Raw genomic sequence first — 22,063 nt, forward strand, 5'->3', positions numbered from 1 at the left:
CCCATTAGCTGCAGATGCCTTTAGCAATATTCTCTGACATATAGAAGGTCATTCTCCTCTCATTGTCTTCGTATCTTTATAGTTTAATGGTTAGCAAAAAGAACAGCTGCAATAGTTCTAATTAGTAATTTAAAATTGCAGTTGTAGGATTTTTATCCTCTTTAACCTCATTCTGATGGATTAGTGCTTTATATGCATTTACTTGAAGACTCTTGATTTAAACTGAAATCACCTGTAGTAATTTAAATTGGCAGAGGGTCTATTAAAATTTGGTAGGAAAAATTTTGTGCACATCAAAAGACCTCACCCTTGTTATTTACTTTGTTATTCAGCATTTGAATGTTTGCTTGCAAGATCCTTTGCAAGTGATGGATCAGGCAGAAGTTAATGGATGATTTAATTTACCATGTCTTTTGACAGGTCTGCATACTTTCTTGTTTTGGGACAAGGTGGCAGGACAAGTTCAGTTTTCTGACACATTTCTCAGAACCTGTTGCACTTCTGTAAATTTCTGCAGTAGGGTAACAAAAATGAAAATACATTACTGCTTCTATTGCCTGTATGGCCATGTCTTCTTCATCACTGCTGCACCAGTTTTCTGTGCTTTCTTGCAAATATTTTTTGGAACTACAGAGACAGTTCACAGTGCAAGCTCACAACACACAAACATCAGGAGGAGACAAATTCCATTTTTGCTTTGTAAGAGTGATAAGGTTCGTGATTTTTTTGGTGAATCTATGGAGTGTTGCTTTTGAACCTTTGAGATATTCTGCTTGATCAGACCATCAGTGGTTGTGTTTCCTACTGCAGTGAATAAGATATATGATAGAGAAGAATATACTCTTCCCCCCCTCTAGCTAGATAAAGCTCTATTCTGTGCTCTTTTCCCTCCTAGGGAGCTTACATCATGTCTAGTGATATCCAGTTGACCCTATAATTTCCTCAATTTTCTATTTTATTTATTTTTTAACCTTTATTACTAAGCTACACAAGCTCCTCAAGTTTATAAGAGGGATTTAAATGTCTGCTTACATTTCTTTGGTTTTCTGTTTTCATTTCACACCTCAATTCGCTTAGAATAGTTTACAAATTTCTACAGTTCCATCACAAAGGGGTAGAACCCTTTCGTAATAACTGGTACCAAGAAGAGGCTAAATATTATTAAAACAGTATTTTTACTTTCACTAAGAGGCTAAAAATATTAATTCCATTAACAGATATTGACATTTTTACTGTGATTAATCCTAAAGGGTACTAGAAATATAATCATGTTTATTACAATAAATATCTGGTTTAACTCAGTCATTTTTCTGTGCTCTTCAGATATACCCAACTGTTCAGATTCAGTTTTTAGCTAGGGGGAAGGAAGTGTAAAGCTACTTAAGTACTAAATTAAAATTAATATCAGCAGTAAACCCTGAAACTGGTTGTGAGAAACTTCATGTCATAAGATGAACCTTCCTGCCTTAGGGTGATTTATTCTGGAAGAAATACAGCTAGTCCTGTTCTCTCTTATTGCTCATTCAGTGCTGGGCCTTAAATATATTAGAAATCTTTATCTGGCTTAGCCTCCATTTCCATGTATTCTTTGAGCTCTGCTGGCATTGACATTTTTTGATTGGAAAGGCTTTCCTTTCTTTTGATTGCCTCACAGCTTTCATCAGACTTGCTTTGGTTGCAGTAGAAGGAAATCCACATTGAAGGAAAAGAAGGAAATTTGCTTCTGCTTTTCCTTATATCCTCTTCCTGGTGCTAGAGGATTCAAGTGTTTGGTCCTCAGGCTGATCTTTCAATTCTGCAGTTATTGCATGTGTGAGGACATTGAAGTTCTTGTTATGTGAGAAGTTTGTAACTGTGTGACATGGAAAAGTGTTTTTCAATGCATTTGAAATTCTTATCTCAAAACTTCTGCAGTATCATTTCCCTTCCACAAGTGTTTGAGAGTTTGAAGTGCTCTTATATACGAACAGTTTATGTATAAATGCTCAGGACTCAGTTACCGTAAGAGCTCCAATGATTTCCAAAGTCTCTGAACTTGTGACACAAAGACAATTTGTGTTTTCTGCCAACCTGGCCTCTAAACACAGTATTTGAAAACTTATATTGCTAGAGTTTTTACCACACTTTATTTTGTTAACCATCTATGTAGAAATCTTATTTTATAGGGAGCCTTTCTCTCCACCTTGGTCCCAGCCCTGGAAGCTCTCTGTTGACTCCTGCAAGCTGCATTGCATCCCTCCTTTGGCAGTGGGAAACAAGTACCCTGACCTTGCCATTGGCTCTGTTTGCTGCCCTCCCTCCCCTGTCCCTCAGCCTGTGGCTCCAAGCTGGAGACCTTTGTCTCTCATGGAACAGATTCCTGCCCTCCTCTGGGCACAAGCAGCCCTGACCTTCCTGCTTCACCTGGTGGAAGGTGCAGCCACCAGGAGAAGGCAAACATGGGCTTTCTGGACCATTCAACCACAGACCATTGAAAGAATGTAGTACAAACAAAATATATATTTTCTGCCACTGCTGAGCAGATTATTTTTTAGGATATTTCAGAAGGCAGATTGGGAACCAGATGCTGGAATTTGAAATCATACTGTGTTGCTTTTTCTGTAATCCATACACTGACATTTCTAGGACAATCCTAGGCTGTATAATGAGTAATAATATATGAGTAGAATATTGGTAGCTTCTGATTCAAACTTAGCTTTTCAAAGTTTCTGAGCGCAAAGGAGTGACCTGTGTCACTGATGAGAGAAGGATTTTTCCTCCCTGTCGACATGATGGTGCTTACGTTCAGACCAGTGATTCATTAGGTGTAAATTAGAGAGCCATTCAGTGGTTTTCTCTGGGGACCAGTTTGAACAGTACATGAATGCTTATTCGTGTCATAGTGGTGCCATTCACTCCAATGTCCTTCTCCTGCAGTTCTTAGTCTGTGGTCTGAAAGCTGAAGTGAAATTGATTACCACAATGATCTCTACCCAAGTGATTTGGTTTTTAACTTTGAAAATTTTTGTGTCATGATTTGCACTCCTATAAATTTCTGTCCTCCCAATGTTTCATCCATTGCAGCTAAGAATGATAAATCTAACATTTACTTATTGCTCCTGCCAGCCCTATGCAAGGTTTCAAAACAAAGCTAAATCCTCACAACCTCGGTTACTGTGTCCTACTAATGTTGTTCTGGTTTAGCTACAAAAAAATGAATTACTGTACTTTTTATAACTTGAGCACAGGTTTTGTATGAGCTGTTCACACAGTTTCTATTGTTGCAAGAGGCAGTATCAAAGTCCTTTCCAGTCACAAGTGTCATCAAGATTTTCATGTGCTTTCATAGCAGCAGTAAGGAGCTGGTGAAATACGGCTAACTGGAAATACAAACTTTATGAGCAGTGTTTGAATACATAGCTCAGTGGTATTAACTGAGATGATTAGAGATGTAGCATTGCTGCATTTACGGAAAATAGTCCTCAGCAGTATGTCTTTTATTCTCCTGAGTTTTGTACTACTTGTATGAATTTTAAGAAAATAAAAAGTAATTAAGTGTTAAGCTAGTATTTTCTCTGGGTTTACATTCCTGATTTCAGTGCTGGGGGGTAGTCTCAACCTCTGCTGCACCAGAATTCTGGGGGAAGGGGGAAATATATTGTCCTGATTTCTCAAAATCCTCCTCTCCCATATCAGTTCTGCTGCCATCCTTTTCACTTTTGTTTGAGTTTTTCAAAGTGTTTCAGATTAAGGGTTGCAAAGAATAAAACTCAGGCAGAGCTCCCGTGCAGAAAAACCCCCTGATATTTTATCTAAGTTCTTATTACAGCATTTGTCCTCCTGATCTTTGCACTTCTTTTGTTTCTGGGGCACCAAACAAAGGACTAAATGAGTTCTTTTCTGTTGACACTTGTGAAGGCTACTACCTGTAGCATGACCAAGCTTCACTCAGACAAGAGATTTCTAACAAGGCAGTTACATTAATTGAGAAGAGTGAAACTTTCAGAATAAAAATAACAACAATGATGTGTTCAGAAGCGTAAGGTGTTAGTAGATGCCTATCACTTAATACCAATGAAAAAGCAAATCAGGGTTTTATTTCTACAACCTGTCTGTAAGCAAGGGATATATTGAATTTCTATTGTATAGAAAGGTATAAACTTAAGAAAAAAAGCAAAACAGTATCTATGTGTAGCCTTTTATTTGACCATTGCTTTTTTGGTGGTGGTAAGGTTTCTGTCCAGCATTGCTTTCAGTCTCAATTGGTTTGACTTTAATGGGGAGTTTCAAGAAAGAATCACACAGCAGTCTGTAAAAGAAGATTTTATGGTTTGATTTTATTTATTTTTTAACAATGTGAGTACTTAATTTGAGTTTTATTATTTGTCATTGTGCTTGCCACAATTCTTTATTGCTCTTAGTTGTAATATTCAATTTTCCTTTCCCAATAGTTTTTTTTCACGTTGGTCTAACCTGAATTAGCATTGTGTGAACGTGTATTCTATTAAGTATCACTACTTTTATGTGTTCTATTATCACTAAATATTCCTTCATGTGAGCATTAAGGAATCTTTTGAACTTTTCTTTTTAAGCTATTTGTGTTGCATTGAGATTCTTCTGATGTTGACAGTATAGAAAATGTATACATCTACTGTTTATTGACTGACAAGGACTGATCTAATATTAGTTCACATTACCAGTAGATCCTAGTAATAAACAGAACACAAGCTTTCAGAAAAATAGGCAAAGAAAAGAAAGAACTGAAAAGAAAGCCAATCTATTTCCTCTCTTGCAGAATTGGTGATGCTGAGCAGATGTTTGATCCAACTGGTTTTTCACTGCTTCCAATATTTTAAAGACCGCAATATCACCATTAATTCTGCCTCTCTGCTTCACTATCCTTGCTGTTAGAAATATCATCTAATATTTGACACAAATCTTCTCTGTTTCACAATAAGCTCCTTTTTTATATATATGAAAATAGAAATAGATTATTCCTTCCCTTTGGCAGCAACCTTTCCCACATTTGAAGATTGATACTGTACCATGTTGGTTCTATATCTGTTAGACTTTAAAGCAAATACTCTTTCAGTCTTCTCACAGGTCATGTATTCCAGAGTTCTGATCAGTGTCTCCTCTGTATACTCTCTCCTGTCAAATCTGCAGACAGCTGAGGCCCTAACCTCTCCTGCATGTGTAAAGAGAACAACCTTTCTTGCAGTTTCTGCCCTTGCTTATATGTCAACCTAGATCCTTATTTCTTTCCACAAATAGCATTATATTGTCTGTCTAAAGTGTGCTAAACTGTAACAGTGGACACTTTTGTGTAAAACAGACACATGACAATTTGTCCTCCAGCTGGTATCTTGCAATTAATTTTTCCCTGCTGAGTTCAGTACCTTGTACTAGTCCTTACTGAATCCAATCCTATTTTATTTTTTCTTTAAGAAATTTGTTTAGTTTTACAAGATAGTTGCAAGCCTGCCCTCATGACATCCCAGTGACATACCCAGTCAGTCAGGCAAAATCCCATTTGATAAAAAAAACCCCAAATTGTTGTTACTTATTCATCAGTATTAAGTGGGGACACCCCATTTAACATAACATAAGGAAATGGCCGTAACTTGTGCCAGGAGAGGTTCAGATTAAATATTGGGGAAAAAAAGTCTCTGAAAGTGGTCAGAAATTGGAATAAATTGCCCAGGGAGGTTGTGGAGTCACTGTTTCTGGAAGATTAAGAGGTGCCTGAATGTGGCACTCAGGAATATGGTCTAGGGTGATAATGGTGGTGCTGGATTGACAGTTAACTGGATCTTGAAGCTCTATTCTGGCTTTGATGATTCTGGGATTTCAACTGTGAATGACTGGTTAGGATAGAAGTTTTTAACTTTCCATAAGTTCACTTAAAAGTAATTTCATTTAGAATGCTTACTTCCCATTGTCTGTGACATTTCTGCCTTTGTCATGTGGGCCAATATCAAAAGACATAGGAAAGTCAATTAAGAGACACCTAAGGCTCACCCTCATGTATGAGATTTTCTCCTCTAACACAAAAAGAACTCATTCTATTCTAGACAGACAAAAATGTGGCCTGCTGCTTGTTTGTGTTCTTCCAAGTGCTTACATCTTGTTTTAATTTTTTTCCTTCCCTCAGAATTTCTAATTTTCTACAGCTTTATGACTAGTCAGCCTCTGTTCCCTACCCCTTCCTTAAAGGTTTAAGCTCTGTTTTCCCTTTGTAATATCTTAATACCTTGTCCATTCCCCAGAACACCAAGATAATTTAATAGAATTAGTGAAATAAATATTCCTACTTGTCTACAAGCCACAGCTGCCAGAGAGTAGTATTTTTCTGTCCCATCAGAAATGTGGGAGCCTGCTGCTCCAGGTGCCTGTCTCTAGCTACCCTGGGCTCTGCTCAGGTAGGCCAGAATAAACACAATCAGTGTACAGCCAAATATAGAAAGTCATTAAAAAAACCCCTTGAACTAAAATGAAAAATGGTCTTTAACTAACAACTCTCTTTTTGTCCTCCACTTACTTATAAATATGCTATAAGTACTTGTTCCACAAGTTTTCTAGAGTTCTGCACTAGGATTAGTCTGTTTTCGTACCCGTCTTCAGGTGGCATAAATCACCCCCTGGAAATATGTTTTTCTCTGTTGGTTATAGAAGGATACTAAACAAACAACATATACTAAATAGCTAATTTTTCATAGCCTATATGCAGACATGGTTATTAAGGAAATTTCCTGAACTTACTCAGCAGAGCAGTAGTAGAGCTGGGAATAGGCTAGTGTTTCTGAACTCCCTTCTTTGGCTTCTCTGCATCTAATTGTTGCCGTTGGACATTGTATTACAAAAGAGAACTTTAACATGCAGCTAAAATACAGAAAGGCCAACTTTTGCTTTGTCTTGTACAGAAAGTTATTTGTTTTTTACTTGAGACTCTGAGAACTCTCTCAGTATGGGCATTGGTGAATGTAATGTAAACTTTAAATTTTATTTTTTAAAGCTATTTTTAATTCTAGTACTTACTTTAATTAATCAAATGATCAAGTATCATCATGAAAACTTCCCTCACAGCTAGGATTTGAAATAATATCTATTAATCATAGTAATGGAGATTGATGTGATATCAGCTTTTTGAAGGGTTTTATGTTACTGATCATACAGTTTTAACTTTGGCCAATGTGGTATAATTTTATTAGAGAGAAAATTTAAAGCAAATATGAAGCATATTTTCCCCTTTTTTTAAATTTTTATTTTTTTTATTTTAAGAATTGAGTTTCATGGCTCAGCAATAAAGTTTGGCAGAATATTTGCACAATCTCTCCATATTTTCAAGTTTTTGATGTATATTTTTCATATCTTATGTCTAAAGAAAACCACAATAAAATAATTAGTTAAATGGAGTGACTCCCTTGGCATGTATTCAGAAGGGCTGAGGACTGTTTTGCTATGCCTGATTATTTCTTCTCTTCTCTGAGGAGATGGCACATCAGATGTAGAATATGCATCAACCCAGATGCAAAGATCCATTTACATACCTCTGTATATAACCAGCAGCAGTAGTGCTTTCATTGCTGACACCTGGTACTTGTAGGTTAGAATCTGAGATTTATCTGGCTCAAACTAATTCAGCTGGCCCTTAGGCAGAAGAGTGGTGTAAGTCTCCTTCAACAATAAAATAACAGCAACAAGATATTGGAGTCTCTTCCACCCAAAGCTACATGTGCAATACTGAAGACACTGTTAAAAATTAGGAAACCTTATAATGAAGAGAATTAGGGCACAAGCCTATTCTGTAGTTGAATCTAGGGACAGAAGAGAGCTGACTCAGAACTTGGAATAAATTTCTGACAAAGCACACAGCACTGGCCATCACAGCCATTGCTCCACTGGTTGGATTCACCTGCAACTCACATTGCTGCAACATCCTGCTGCTCCCTCAGGATGGCTGCCCACAGAGAAAAGGCTGGAAGAGAAGAGATGATGCATTGTCAATGTCCAACATCTCTTTGATGAGAAAAGAAGTATATTTTATGTATATAATGTGTGAGGAGAAGATGAAGAGGCCAAGATCTCACAGGGAGGAGGAGAAGCAGTAGAATGGCAATATGAAATGTGAGGGCAGACACTTCATGTGTTTGGGAACTCTAGGGACAGGAGCAAACAATGCTTCATTTTTACTGCTTTAATTACTTAGAACCTATACTGTTCATCTTGGTGCAGAGATGAACCTACTGATGGAACGTAGGGTGACAGGGACACCTTCAATCACATTCAGAAACTTCTCAATGTTAGCAAATTCTTGATGCTATGCAAAAAATTTGGGTGAGATGCTGCTTGAATTTATTTCAAATCTGTTCAAGAATTAGAAAACTATAATTTTTTTTGTGAAGAATACAGATGGACTTCAAAACCATGTTTTGTAATGCTGTCTCAGAAAAAAAAAAGAAGAAAGTAAAAAATCCAAAGTAATTTAAGCTTAATGATATCTCTACTGAGATTATAAAGCCAGTTCTAAGAAACTGTCTTGCCTGAGGCTGCTGACTTCAGTTTTCTCTCATAATTAGACTTTTTTACACTGTATGTCACATTCAGTTGCAGTAAGACAATTAAAATAAGAAATATGAAAGATAGATATTATCCTCTCCACTTTACGTCAGTGAAATAGTTCTTCTAACAATTAAATCACTGCAAGATTTGTAGGATACAAAAACCAGCTCCCATTCCTTGTTGATAATAAGTGCCTGAAAACAAATGTATCTTACTTTTTAAAGAAGCAGTATTAAAAATTATGTATCTTATTATTTTATAACATATCCTCTCACAATATTTCATTGGCTCAGGATAAATGCAAAGTAGAACAACAAGACAAGAATCAGAAGTTGCTTGGACTGCTTCTTTTGGGGTTTTGGTGGGGTTTTTGTTTGGTTGTTTTTGGGGTTTTTTTAATAGCATATCCAAATTTCCTGATAGGCATGTCATAAAATAAGCTGACCAAGCAATGCTACAAAGGCAAATTAGGATTGAAATTAGAAACATGCATTACTGGAGGGGATTTTGAGTTTTCTAAGTTGCCTGATTTATTTTATTTTCATTCATTTAATTTAATTTCATTTTATTTGTGGGTGATCTCTAGAGTTGTGAGGTTGTGAACTTGAGGGGTTTTAAAGTGGGTTTTTTTATGGCCCTTATGATATAAATGCTAATGTTGCATTGAGGTTCATGCTCATCATATACCCAGATGGGAAACTGTTGTTTCCACAGTTCAACTGTTTAATTTTGGGGACAGATCTAATTCCATATCAAAGTTGGTTTAAAAAAAGTAAATTAATGCAACCTTCCTATTGTTACAGATTTTTGTTAAAATAAACTCCAGAACATATAATACATAGAAAATTTTGAAAGGAGGTCTTTGTCATTTAGAAATTGCACACACAGACTAGACTTGGCTTCAACTACAGTTATATTTAAAAATTTTTGATAATTTTTTTCTTCCATTTGAAAATGCTGATTTTTCAAAACTGAGTCTTTTCCAGAGAACAAAGCAGTTTCTTTAGAAAAGTTTTTCAAAGCCAAAGTTGGTCAAAGTGAAAGAGACCCACAACAATTTGGCTGCTTGCCTATTTGCATTCCAGAGTCCAGAATTAATTTGTAGCTCAGATATGTATCCTATTAGATTTAGAGATATTAATTGACTTGTTCACTCTATTTTTTCTGTACATTCATGTATTCTACAATAACCTTTGGAAGAATCATACCTAGGATTTAGGTTATGAATAAATAGTTGTTATCTCATCTAATAGTTGTATATTTAAAATCTAAAAAACAAATACTTTGGATGATGAACCATATTCTGTACTGGAATAATTCTGCTGGCTCCAGTGAGTTATAACATGAAATAACTTTTCTCCTCTGGTTATATTCCACATGAACAATGTTGAAAGCAGAAAACTCTGTTGAAAGAATGCTAAACCAACCAAGTGAAGCAATCAAATCTGTAAATGCCTGTGGGCAAAAGCCAATTCAGCCTTTACTTCATTCCCTTGTGCACAGAGATTTTAATTACATTATCACAAACTTTTCCCCGTAAAATCCCTTCTCCTGTTTCACGGTCTTTTCCTTCTGAATTCAGCGCAATTCTTACGTCTATGAAATTAAAGGGTGTCTTGCAGGCATTTCTGTTAGAACTCTAGTGTTTTATCACTGAAAACATTGACAACTCTCCTAAATTACCACTTCAGAGATTGGCCATTGTTAGTGAATGAGACACGAACCACACCTCATCATGGATGCACCACGTCTCCAGGCCAGTCACACGGTGTGCTTTGCCACTTGTTCTTGGCAGGTTTATTTCAGCCTCCAACACTGAGCTCCTGTCACTCCAGAAATATAAATGGGTTCTGCCTTTAGTCTGATGGCATTAGGGTACACTGTGCACTGGTAACTACTAGAGCTTTGTATTCCTGATCCATTTGAAACAGATTCTAATATACTTTTAGAAAAAGTGGAGAATCCTACTACCAGTAGTAGAGGAGCCCTCCGTCCAAACAGTTGGAGAGGAGGAACAACTGACTGGGTCCAGTATGCAACAATTCAACACTATACTCTATTTTCCCTACCCTGATGAAAAGCTGTAACAACAGATAAAGTCCAAAGGCATGGACTAAATGAACTCAATGGACTTTTTAGGTATGGTCCATAAACTAAGTGAAATATGTATGTGTATAAATATATATATCAAGTCACTGGAAGAGTGATGATGGTTTACTGGTATGTACTAGAAAGTGTAGAACATGGTAATGGCATAAATTATATGGAATAAAGGTGGATACTATCCTGGTTTCAACTAGGATAGATTTAATTTTCTTATTGTTATTTGGTACAGTGCTGTGTTTTGCATTTATTTTGAGAATTACATTGATAACACTCCAACTTTTAGTAGCTGGTAATAATATTTACCCTAAATCAAGGAGTTTTCAGTTTCCCATACTCTGCCAGCAAGCAAGTGCACAAAAAGCTGGGAGGGAGCAAGGCCAGGGTAGGTGACCCAAACTGACCAAAGAGATATTCCAGGGCACACAATGCCATGCTCAGTGTATAAACTGGGGGGAGCTGTATGGGCGGGACCAATCACTGCATTGGTCAGCAGCTGCAATTGCATATTACATCACTTATCTTTCTGGGATTTTATTTCTATCCCTATCCCTTTCTTTATTTCAGTAATTAAACTGATCTTATCTCAGTCTACAGGCTTTACTTTCTTCTGATTCTCTACCCACTAGGGTGAGGGTCTGTGAGCAAGTGGCTGCATGGCCTGCAGTTGCTGGTTTGGATCAAGCCACAGTTACTTAAGTAGATGTTGCTTTTTTTGATTGGTATTTTCTTCCCCTCCTCCTTAGCATTTGCATAGCTACAGTCCTTAGAAAACTCAGCTGGCTTAGTATAACCAGAATTGTCCTAATATTTAGTAAATCACTGAGTCAGCTTTGTCATATAAAGCTCGACTTGGTACTTCATATGTCAATGTATAAACATAGTTATTTAGTCTTTCTGAAACCAGGGAGCGCATCAAAGGCTTGAAGGATTGCTTTGTTTTATCTGATAAAAGGAAAAAAAGGGCAGGAAAATAATATGAAAAAACACTGTCTCTTGGTTAGCAGAACATAATGAATGATATATGAAAGACCAGATCAAGCTGAGCACAAATATGAAAGCAATTTCATGTGATTTAGAGGAAGAGAAACTGATGCTGGGTTGAAAATGAGAGAAAATAATATTTTGTCTAGAAAAGCCTTCTGATTCAACAGCTTATATTTCTATAATTTTCAAGGAAAAATGAAGTCACAAAAAAATCAGGGAAAGTGGGAAAGGAGAGACATTTTCAGAAGTGAAAGAATGAGATAAACTGAAAGAATTTGACATGAAGAAGCAGCTTCTGAAAGACATGTCATAGTATTTGACATGATTAGTGGCATAAAGTGCAACAGTTGAATTTCATACAATTTCTTGCCTTTCTTATGAAAGCAGATTCAGAAAGGAATGGCAGTGAAACTGAGCAGATATATTATCTTGAAGTTAACTTTCAGAGAAATAGAGATTTTTTTTTCTCTTTTTTCTTTTTTGTTGGGATTTTGTGGAACCTCTGTTTGAGACTCCTCATTTGCCCAGAGCCTACTTTCAGAGTTTCATCAGGCTGTTTCACAAATGCCTCAACATAACACATATGGTTTGAATTTTATTTAGCATATTGTTAATTTTTATTGTTTTCTGGTCTTGAAAATATGATAGCTTGGTATTTCTGAGAGTCATGATATCACTATATCTTGATGTGTATTGTGTCTTTACTTCTTGAGTCATGCAATGAAATGCAAATGCTCCATGACAATGTATGATAAATTGAAGTTTTAACATTTCATATGGAAAGATAATATGATTGAATGCATAGATCAGATACAAGTAGACTCTCAAACTTCTTCCAACTATTTGCTGTAAGATATGTAAACTCTATGTACAAATAATGATTTTTACATTTTGAGTAAGTATAAATAGGCTATGGCTGCCTGTGCCAACCATCTCCTGAATTTGGCAACTCTATTTTTTCACTGTGATATTATTCAGAAAAATAGGAAAGAGTTACACTTGCTGTTTGAGAACAGAAATCAGCTCTGGCCCAAAGTTAATGCTTTAGGTTATTAGCCCAAGAACAGTACTGTGCTAACCACAGCTCCACAGATCCTAGATATGGTCAGGCTACAATTCTGGCTGGACTGGAATAAATTTACAAGTGTCCTTTAAAAAAATTAGTTATAAATGCAACCAACTAGAAAATTTAAGGTGTCAGGCTTCCCCCATGTGTTGTAAGATGAGCTGATGGGGATGAAGATGGCCTGGATGAATAGAGAACCTTTCTTGGAACTGAGGAAATAGTGGAAAGTTTATGACCTTTGGAAGAAAGGGCAGAAAACTCAGGAATACTATAAGGACTCATGAAGTTAAGAAGGGAGGAAATTAGAAGGGCCAAAGCCCATCAATAGTTAGTCTGACTATTGATGTAATAACAATAAAATAATACAGACAATAAAAATGTTTCTATAAATACATCAACAACAAAAAGAGGGTAAAGGAGAATCTCCACTTCTTATGGAATGCTGTGAAAAAGGATGAGGAAAAGGCTTAAGGTACTTAAGCCCTTTTTTACCTCAGTCTTGAACAGTTGTTCTCCAGGTTCCAGGCTCTGGAGCTGAATTATAGGTACAGAGAATGGAATGAAACCCCCATAATCCAGGGGGGAATGATTGGTGACCTGCTAAACAACTTCTACACTCTTAAGTCTATGGGGCTGGATGGGATTCACCCAAGGGTACTGAGGGAGCTGTTGGAAGTGCTCACCAAGCCACTCTTCATCAATTATTTGCAGCCCTGCCAAAGCTGAGAGTCTCAGGTGACTGGAACATAGCAAATCTGGGTCTAGGTCAACCAGAGACCAGCCAGCACAGGTTTATGAAAGGCAGATCCTGCTTGACCAATTTGATCTCCTTCACAAGTGCTGTCTACCCAGAAAAATAAAAATAGTTTGACACTATTCCCACAGCATTCTCTTGGAGAAAATGGAGCCTGTGACTTGGATGGTGCACTGTTCACTGCATAAAAATCTGTCTGGACAGCCAGGCCTAGACAGTTGTGGTGAATTGAATTACATTCAACTGGCAGCTGGTCCTGTGTGGTATTCCTCAGGTCCCAGTATTGGAGCCAGTCCTGTTTAGTATCTTTATCAATGACATGTACGAGGAGATCGAGTACACCCTCACAAAGTTTACAGATCACACCAAACTGGGTGAGAGTGTTGATCTGCTGGTTGGTAGGAAGGGTTTGCAGAGGGATGTGCACAGGCTGGATGCATAGTCTGAGACCATTGTGTGAGATTCAACAAGACCAAGTTCCAAGTACTGCCCTTGGGTCCCAAAAAAAACATGCAGTTCTTCGGGCTGGGAACAGAGTAGCTGGATATGTGCCCAAAGGGAAAAAGACCTGGAGGTGCTGGTTGACAGCAACTGAACATGAGCCAGCAGTGTGACCAGCTGGCCAAGGCAGCCCTAGGATCCTGGCCTGAGTCAGCAGTAGTGTGGCCAGCATGATCAAGGCAGGGATTGTCCCCCTGTACTCAGCACTGGTGAGGCCACACCTCATGTCCTGTGTCCAGTTCTGAACTCATCACTAGAAGAAAGACATTGAGGGGCTATAGAATGTCCAGAGAAGGGCAATGGAGCTGAGAAAGGGTCTGCAGCAGAAGTCCTGTGAGGAGCCACTGAAGGACCTGGGGTTTTTAGCCTGGGGAAACAGGCTCAGACAGAACCTTACTGCTTGCTACAGGGACCTTAGTAGCTGGTAGTGAAAGGAAGTTGGTCTCATCTCCCAAGAAACAAGTGGCAGGCCATGAGCCAATGCTGTAGCAGCCCTCCTGTTAGTGGGTAGAAATGAGGGAAGACTCAGACTTCTTGTTTATCACAACACAAAAAGGGTCCTGTTTTATTCCTCTTTCTGCCCAGCCATCCTGACTCTTTCTATTCACTGACTCTGGGTGCAGCAAGCTCCTGCTGTAGGTTTCCTGCCTCTGACTACTGATTATTTCCTGCTAAACCATGACTTCATGGATTAGTTTGCAGACTCTGGCTGCAGGCTTTTTCCCAGCTAGGCTGTGACTGCAGGTTCCAATAACAGGCTCTAACTGCAGACCCAGAATGACCCCACAGCAGTGATTTTTCTCTCTCCCCGAGATCCTTCTTCTTGATCCACCTCTTACCAGCTAGGCCACTCCCTTTTATCACACTTCTTTTTACTGGATATAGCTGTGACTCATTAGAGGAAAGGCTGTATTAGGTAATTAACACAGTTGTTACTTTTCAGGGGCAAGGTCACCTGTATTCCTTTCTCCTACAATCAAGCAGGTTTATATTGGATATTAGGAAAAGTTTCCTCACCAGAAGAAATATCAAGCGTTTGAATGTGCTGCTCAGGAAAGTGGTAGAATTGCCATCGCTGGAGATGTTTAAAAGATGTGTAGATGTGGGACTTAGAGACATGCTTTAGTGGTGTACTTGGCAGTGCTAGATTAATGGTTGAACTTGATGGAATTCAGGGTCTTTTCAGCCTAAATGATTCTACAGTTTTAAGGTGTTAGTTTTTAAGTGATCATGCACACCTAATTTTAAAAGTGCTTTTGATTTTAAAAAGGTTTGTGGATATGCTAAGACACTAAAGTGCATTAGGTAAAAGAGGTGCTTTCGCCTCTTCCATGGCTAAGCCAACTACAAAAATGGAAGTCACTGGGAAAGCATGAATAATGTTTGTGTTGGTCTTTCTGAAAAACTTTTTCATTTGTATGCTTAATTTACATAAATGCACATATCTACATAACAGTATGCCTGTAGATGATACTGTGTGCCTTTCTGAAAGTGTTTGGATTATTACATGTGGTGAGGATGGCATGCCTGTGGTAGTCCGCTGGGAAATCCTGGCTCAATACGAGGCAGTAAAGCTGTGATGATCTCCACAGGGTCCAAATTACAGTATGCCTACTTCAGATGATAGGTGTCCTCCATGATTGCTCCTAAAGAGCTGGGGCATGCTGCCTCAGTAAAGTCTCTGCACTCAAGCAGGGTGGGTGCTGCTGCTGCTGTCAGTACAGTATCCATCACTGCAGGAAACCAGGGCTGAGATTTCATCTGTAATGTACTTTTAGTTTCCTGGTGAGAACTACCTAGGGAAAGCATTAATGTTCTGATCTTGAGATGTCTGTATGGAGCTATAGGCTCTACAACATATTTTAAGACTCTAAAACCCTGCACTGAATTTGTATAAACTAGTCCTGAGGCCATGATTGGCCTTATGAAGCACGAAGCAGACCAACTGCTTGAGATCAGCAGCAGAAGAAAATAGATTAATGATGGCTTTCAAAATCTAAGGAAACTGTTTCTGGAGTTTTTATTTTTTGTTAGTGGTTGCTTTTCTTCAGCTTTTCAAAGTGAGAGCAAAAAAATGAGGAGAACATGTTTTGGAAGAAGAGAAGCAAGTCATGAACCAGTTTAGTTGGCCAGGATAAGTGCTGCTGTCACATGTGGCCAGGCTGCAAGGTCCATGTGATGAAGTGAAGGACCCTTTGAGGGACTCCCTGGGCAACCACCTGGGAGCCCTCATGTGCTGTTGTGATCCTGTGCCTCTGTGCAGACAGCTTGTGTTTGCCTCCCAGTCATGCACTGTGGGAAACTGTGAGTGAGTATGCAAGTACAAGGTGAGCTGGGTGTGCAAAGACTTCAATGGCCAGTGAGAATGATTACAGTTATTAATTACAACAGATGTTTTCTATTACAGAGACCAAACGTATTAATAAAGCTCCCCTAATCAATATTTTTTTGATTCTCCCTCAATTTAGTTCTCTCATCAGGAATAATTCACTTCTTTTTCCTACTCTGTCAACATTACAGCCATAAGTTGCTCATAATCTCCCTGGGCAACATGTGCCAGTGCTCAGTCACTCTCATGGCAGGAAAAAAAAAGGTGTTTCCTGGTGATCAGATGGATCCTTTTGTGTTTCAGTTTGTAGCTGTTGTTCAACTTCTTCCTGGAATAACATAAATCAGAAGGCAAAATATAAAGTGGCAAGTATCAACCTCTATAATTATCATATGATTTTAAGAGAAGAAGAATAATGATCAGTGGATTTTTGCACTAGAGGCTGACAAGACTAAGTTTATTTTTGTCCACTACTTATTTTTAAGTGCTATTTTAGACATCTGAGGGCATCAAATTTACCACTTGTAAACCAGCAATTTTTTCATGTCTAAATCATTTTATTCTTTTGTCTCCCTCAGATCCACACCCATATATATAGATTATTTTCCTGAAAGATTCTTGTGATTAGATACATCTCCAGTTACCTACACTACAGGTTATGTAGATATGTAGCTGTCTAAGCTCACACTGTAGTTAGAGATCTTGTCAATGGAAAGAGCTGTTCTAACTATTCTTCTGTACAACTTTAATTTCTACTTTTCAATGTAATTAATTGACTCAATTTCAAGTACTTCTTCACTTGAGCTAAAGGAAGCTCAGATCTCACAACAAAACACTTGTACTGAAGAAAAGTAAGTTTGATTTTTACTCTTAATGGTATCACAGGAAGGAATGCTGATTAGATGAAACCTTGGTTAGCAGTGTAAATGTAATCTACCTGTCTCAATAAGACATAATTTTTTATAAAAAAATAATACTATCAATTTGAATCAGAGCAACAAATAGGCTTTCAAATGTCATATTGATAATTCTTCATAACTAACTGTCCAGCTGGATTTTTTCTTTGAATTATCTCCAAAAATAGAAATTAATTCCAACTGCCAGCACAAGTGAGCAGTAGGTTTGTAAGATGGTGACTAGTGACTGCATTGTTATGAATTCTTGAATGCAACTTTTTTTTTTTTTTTTTTTTTTTTTTTTTTTCTTGTCAGGGAAATTCTCACAGAAAAGGTTTACATTTCCATTAAAATTGTAATTGTGCTGTTTAAAGGATTGGTGGCCAATGAATGCAACTAACGTAATAATGAAAATAAGAGAGACTCTGAAAGCAGATTTATTGCAATAGGTTAAGATCATAGTGACAGATAATAAATAGAGGAGACCCAAGTTGAGGCAAAAGGACTGTGCAAGAGTTGCTTGTACTGAAAAAGTTTTTCAGTGAATAATTTACATTATTTCTGGAGCTGAAGGAAACTCTTCCCCCTCTGGAGGCTAATGCAAAGGATTGTTCATCTACTTCTCCTTTAGCATCTGGCTTTAGGTTTGGGTAGTACCAAATTAATCCTCAAATCTTGGTGCAGCCAAACTCACAGTCCCAATCCTAAGTTAGGTGCCAATAGTTTTCACTGACCTGATTGTCAAAACTACAGTTGTAACTTCTAGTTAATGAAAATCATCTTTCATCTTCAGCCACTGCAGTTCTATGTCACTCTTTATTGTATTCTTTGCAACCAGCCATTTGTATTCCAAATATTATGAGCAGCTGGACTTCACTCATCTTGTTTAAAGAAGACTTGAGCTTTCTAGAATTCATGGTCCAGGTATTGTGCACATCTGCAAGGGTTCCTGAGTTCTGCTGGCCAGTTAGACTTTTATAATAAAATAAGATTGAGTCTAACTGGAGATTTAGCAAAGCAGAGACACTTACTTCTTGCTGACGATCGCTGTTAAAACACTTAGGAGCAGGGCAAAATCTTGTATTTTCAAAAGAGCACGATTTAGCATTCATTAGCTTCTTCTAACCTTTCTAAAACAGGTACCAGCTCCCAGAGACAGTTTGGTATTACATCATCCTGCTGCCAATCTCATGGAGAACCTTTAATGCTAAATGATTTAAATATGCTCTGCACCTTAAATGTGTTTTCCCGTGCACTGTGAAAGTCATACCTTCTACTCATTTTGTGTTTGCTTTAATATTTTACTGTAAGCACAACACAAGGAATACCATGAGAGGGGGAGTCAAAAGCCAAGCACTGCCTTGTGCAATGAACAGTTTGTAAAATAGGAGGAATGGGCCTTGGAGGCAAGATACAGAGAAGACATCTTTGCTAATCAACTCTAGGAAGAAATAATTAGTTCATTGGCATGAAAATCTTGTACCATCTCCAACATCTGTTTTGCACTGAGCTAATAAAATGTGGTGTACCAGAGATACTGCTTACTAAAAAGCACACACTCATTCCCTTTTTAAAAAATCATGCTTTTCATTATAACTCAAAGTCAACTTTATTGTCAAATCACCAGTTTTATTACCTAAATCAATGACTTATGGTATGAATCAGGTCTGGATTTCATGAGTGTAATTCCTTGATAACTGCTAATGTGAACATGTTAGCTATGTTGCCTTTAAAAGGGGATGAATGTGTGTGTCACTTTTATGTACTCCACTTTCATCTCAGATTCCTGCTGCTTAGAAAGTCTTACGTACAAAAATAAAAGTGAATAGCAACAAATCTGGGCAATTCACTAAATAAATGGAATGGAAGAAAATTGGATTCCACCTGTTCAAGGCTTACTTAATTGAAAATCAGTCAAGGAAACTGAGAAATGCTCTTAACAATAACAGGAAATGATGATTTTTCTGCTGTCCTTGGAGTCCATAGAAGAGTAGAAGAGATCCTATGGCAGAGACTAAATATTCCAGTTGTTTCAGCAAAGGTTTCATTCCATTGTAACTGCAGTAATTTCATGTATTGAACTCTAGCAGGGAAATGTTGCACACTATATTTATCTTTGTATGGGAAACTTTACCTTGCCTGCCTATGCAGTGTCAGCTCATATCATTCTTTGTGAAATGTAATGATGGAATTGGGGCATGTGGATCATGATTTGTGGGTTCAATATACCATAAAATCTTCTGGTTTCAGCAAGCAAAGTAGGTCTGATTTTCTTTAGCAGTTCACACAGGACACGTGCTTGGGTGACAAACTATCTTGTTCTCAGTTAGTGTAGACTGACTTGTAAGAAAATAAATACAATTTATATCCTCAGCTTAACACAAAGTATTACATAGTAGTGTTGTTTTATACTGGAAGAAGAGCCTAATTAATTTGCATTAACTTATCTGCATTTCTTTTTGGTTTTGTTTTGTTTTGGATTTTTTGCTTTAGTTTGACTGGGTGGGTTGGTTAGTTGTTTTTTTATTTGCTTGTTTATATTTTTTAAAATCCCAATTTCTGAGTAGATTTTTTTTTCACTGCTAAAGGGAAAAAGAGAATTTTTTCCTTTTCTGTTCTTTTTCTTGGATCTTCAGGTTTTGCACTGGGATATTTTTATTAATGACATGGAACAGATATTTTGAAACACCTTATTTCTGTGTCAGGATGTGCCACAGGATGTGCACAGTGACAGCAGTTTGAAGAATTCAAGTATTAGACATTTTTTTTGATGGCTCTGATTCGCAAGGTAGCTGTGTGATGTCTGTGTTTTCAGGGAGCAGTCACTGCCCAGCTAAGTGCTCCATTTACGCATAGTCTGGTTTTGGTGTGGTTTTTATGGACTCCTATGGGGCAATGACATTCTTCTGTCTCTCAGACTGAAAGAAAAAATCCTGAGGAAGTTTTTTTTTTCCTCTTTAGTTTATGATAAATCTTGAGACCCTACATACTGGAATTGTTAGTAAATTTGTTGTGTTCAGCAATTTGGATTTCAGAAAGCAATTCTCTCTAGTGCGTTTATCTCATTTTGGTTTGGTTTTTTCCTGTGTTCTCTTACAAAACTATGCATGTTCACAGTCCTCGGGAGATGTCTCAGTTAAACTGTTATAAGTTATTAGAATCAAGCACAACTTTCCTCCTGTCTAAAGAGTTCCTTCTGCAGTTCCAGGAGTTAATTGGTAATATTTTTCCAATTACTTTTAGAATTAGTTACTACATTACAAAAAGTTCAGAATTTCTGTTGCCTTAACCATTAACTTAGACTCTTTATCTGTTGACAGTTGCAATAAGAAAACAGCATTTTTAAAAAAAGATGTCATAGTTTTTAAACAGTACTAAAAGCTTTTTTCCAGACACTGCTAGTAAATACAATCAATTTTTAAAAGTTACAAGAAAACTCATTGATAAACATTTAGTAGGGTGGATTGGTCAGCCACAATCTGTCTCTTGTGTTTTTCCACGAGAGTGTAGCTGTTGCACCCCTCTGTGATCCCATTTGTCATACAAAGGGAGGAAGAAGAGTCTGAAGGTCTTGCCCTTTCTTGCTGAGCTAACTGGGACCTGGTGGTCTGCCCCTACCAACAGGACTTGTTCTCCAAATGGACTCACATCACTGTCTCGTGTAACAGAACACTGTCTAAGAAGGGGTTTCTTTTGACCATGTGTGTCTGAGAATTAACCTTTTGCCTTGGCAATGCAACAGCAATCCCAGCAATTAGTCCCCACTACTCTTCTGGCTATAGTGTTAACTCCTAGGAGTTACCAAATAAATCTTTGATAAGAGCATGGAATTTCCAAGGGTGCAAAGCACTTCAAAGATGGAATTATGAGTTCTGGTCTCAGTGTATATTTAGAAGGAGCCATTCTGATGCCTTCAGCATCCACTGATGTGGCTTTCTGCTGTCTCTTCAGATGGGAGCTACCAGTGAAGTCCTCATTTATGCTTTATGGTGTCAGCAGGAATAAATTCAGCTCTTTTCTCTTTTTTAAAACAGATAGATTGGGGAGAAAAAAAAGTGTGAACACTAGAATAGACAAAATTAGGTCTCTTATTTGTTGTGATCAAGAAAGAAAATATTTTTAAAAGAGTACTATCTAAAGAGCATTCTGCCCTTTCCTACTTGTTATGTACAAAGGTGAAACAAAAGTTTATACTCAAGATTTGTGTTTCTGAAATCAGAGGTTCATTTACAAATTATTGCAAAATGCTTATTTAATTGTGATATGTCTGTCTTAAACAGTAAAATAAATTAACTTCTCATAGTGCTCAAAGCTTTCATCTTTAGATAATATTTTACATCTTTATAAAACTATGGAGAAGAAAACCTTCATAATGTAATGTTAAGTATTTTTATTTTGCTTTTCTATAGATATTATTAAAATTTTATATTGATGATAATGTGAGATTTGCTGCCAGGATTGCTTTTGATTTTTTGTGCTGTTTAATATGAAATTAGTGTTAAAGATTATTTTTTCACTGTTTTAATTTCAGATTTGGATTCTCTAACAGGGCATGCATTTCCAGGTAAAGTGGACAGTTAGATTAGATTATGTTATTTGTGTGTTTTATACTCAGTTTATTGAGTTTTTTTGGAGGGTGGGGGGAAATGGGTGTTGTAAAATTTATTCGGTGTGCTTCTGACAGCATTTTGTTATGTGTCAAAATTGTACTATTAGTTGTGTTTTTTAGATTTCAGATAAATGAAGAAAGATAGCTATTAAATGCACAAGTTTAAAGAATAGAATCAAAAATTTGCATTACATGTTAACTATTATATAATTAATGTAAACAATCTAAGGGGAGAGAAGAATTATTTCAAAACAACAAATCCCAATGAAAAGATTTT

This window comes from Sylvia atricapilla, chromosome 3 (assembly GCF_009819655.1).
Source record: "Sylvia atricapilla isolate bSylAtr1 chromosome 3, bSylAtr1.pri, whole genome shotgun sequence".
In the NCBI taxonomy this organism is placed as follows: Eukaryota; Metazoa; Chordata; class Aves; order Passeriformes; family Sylviidae; genus Sylvia; species Sylvia atricapilla.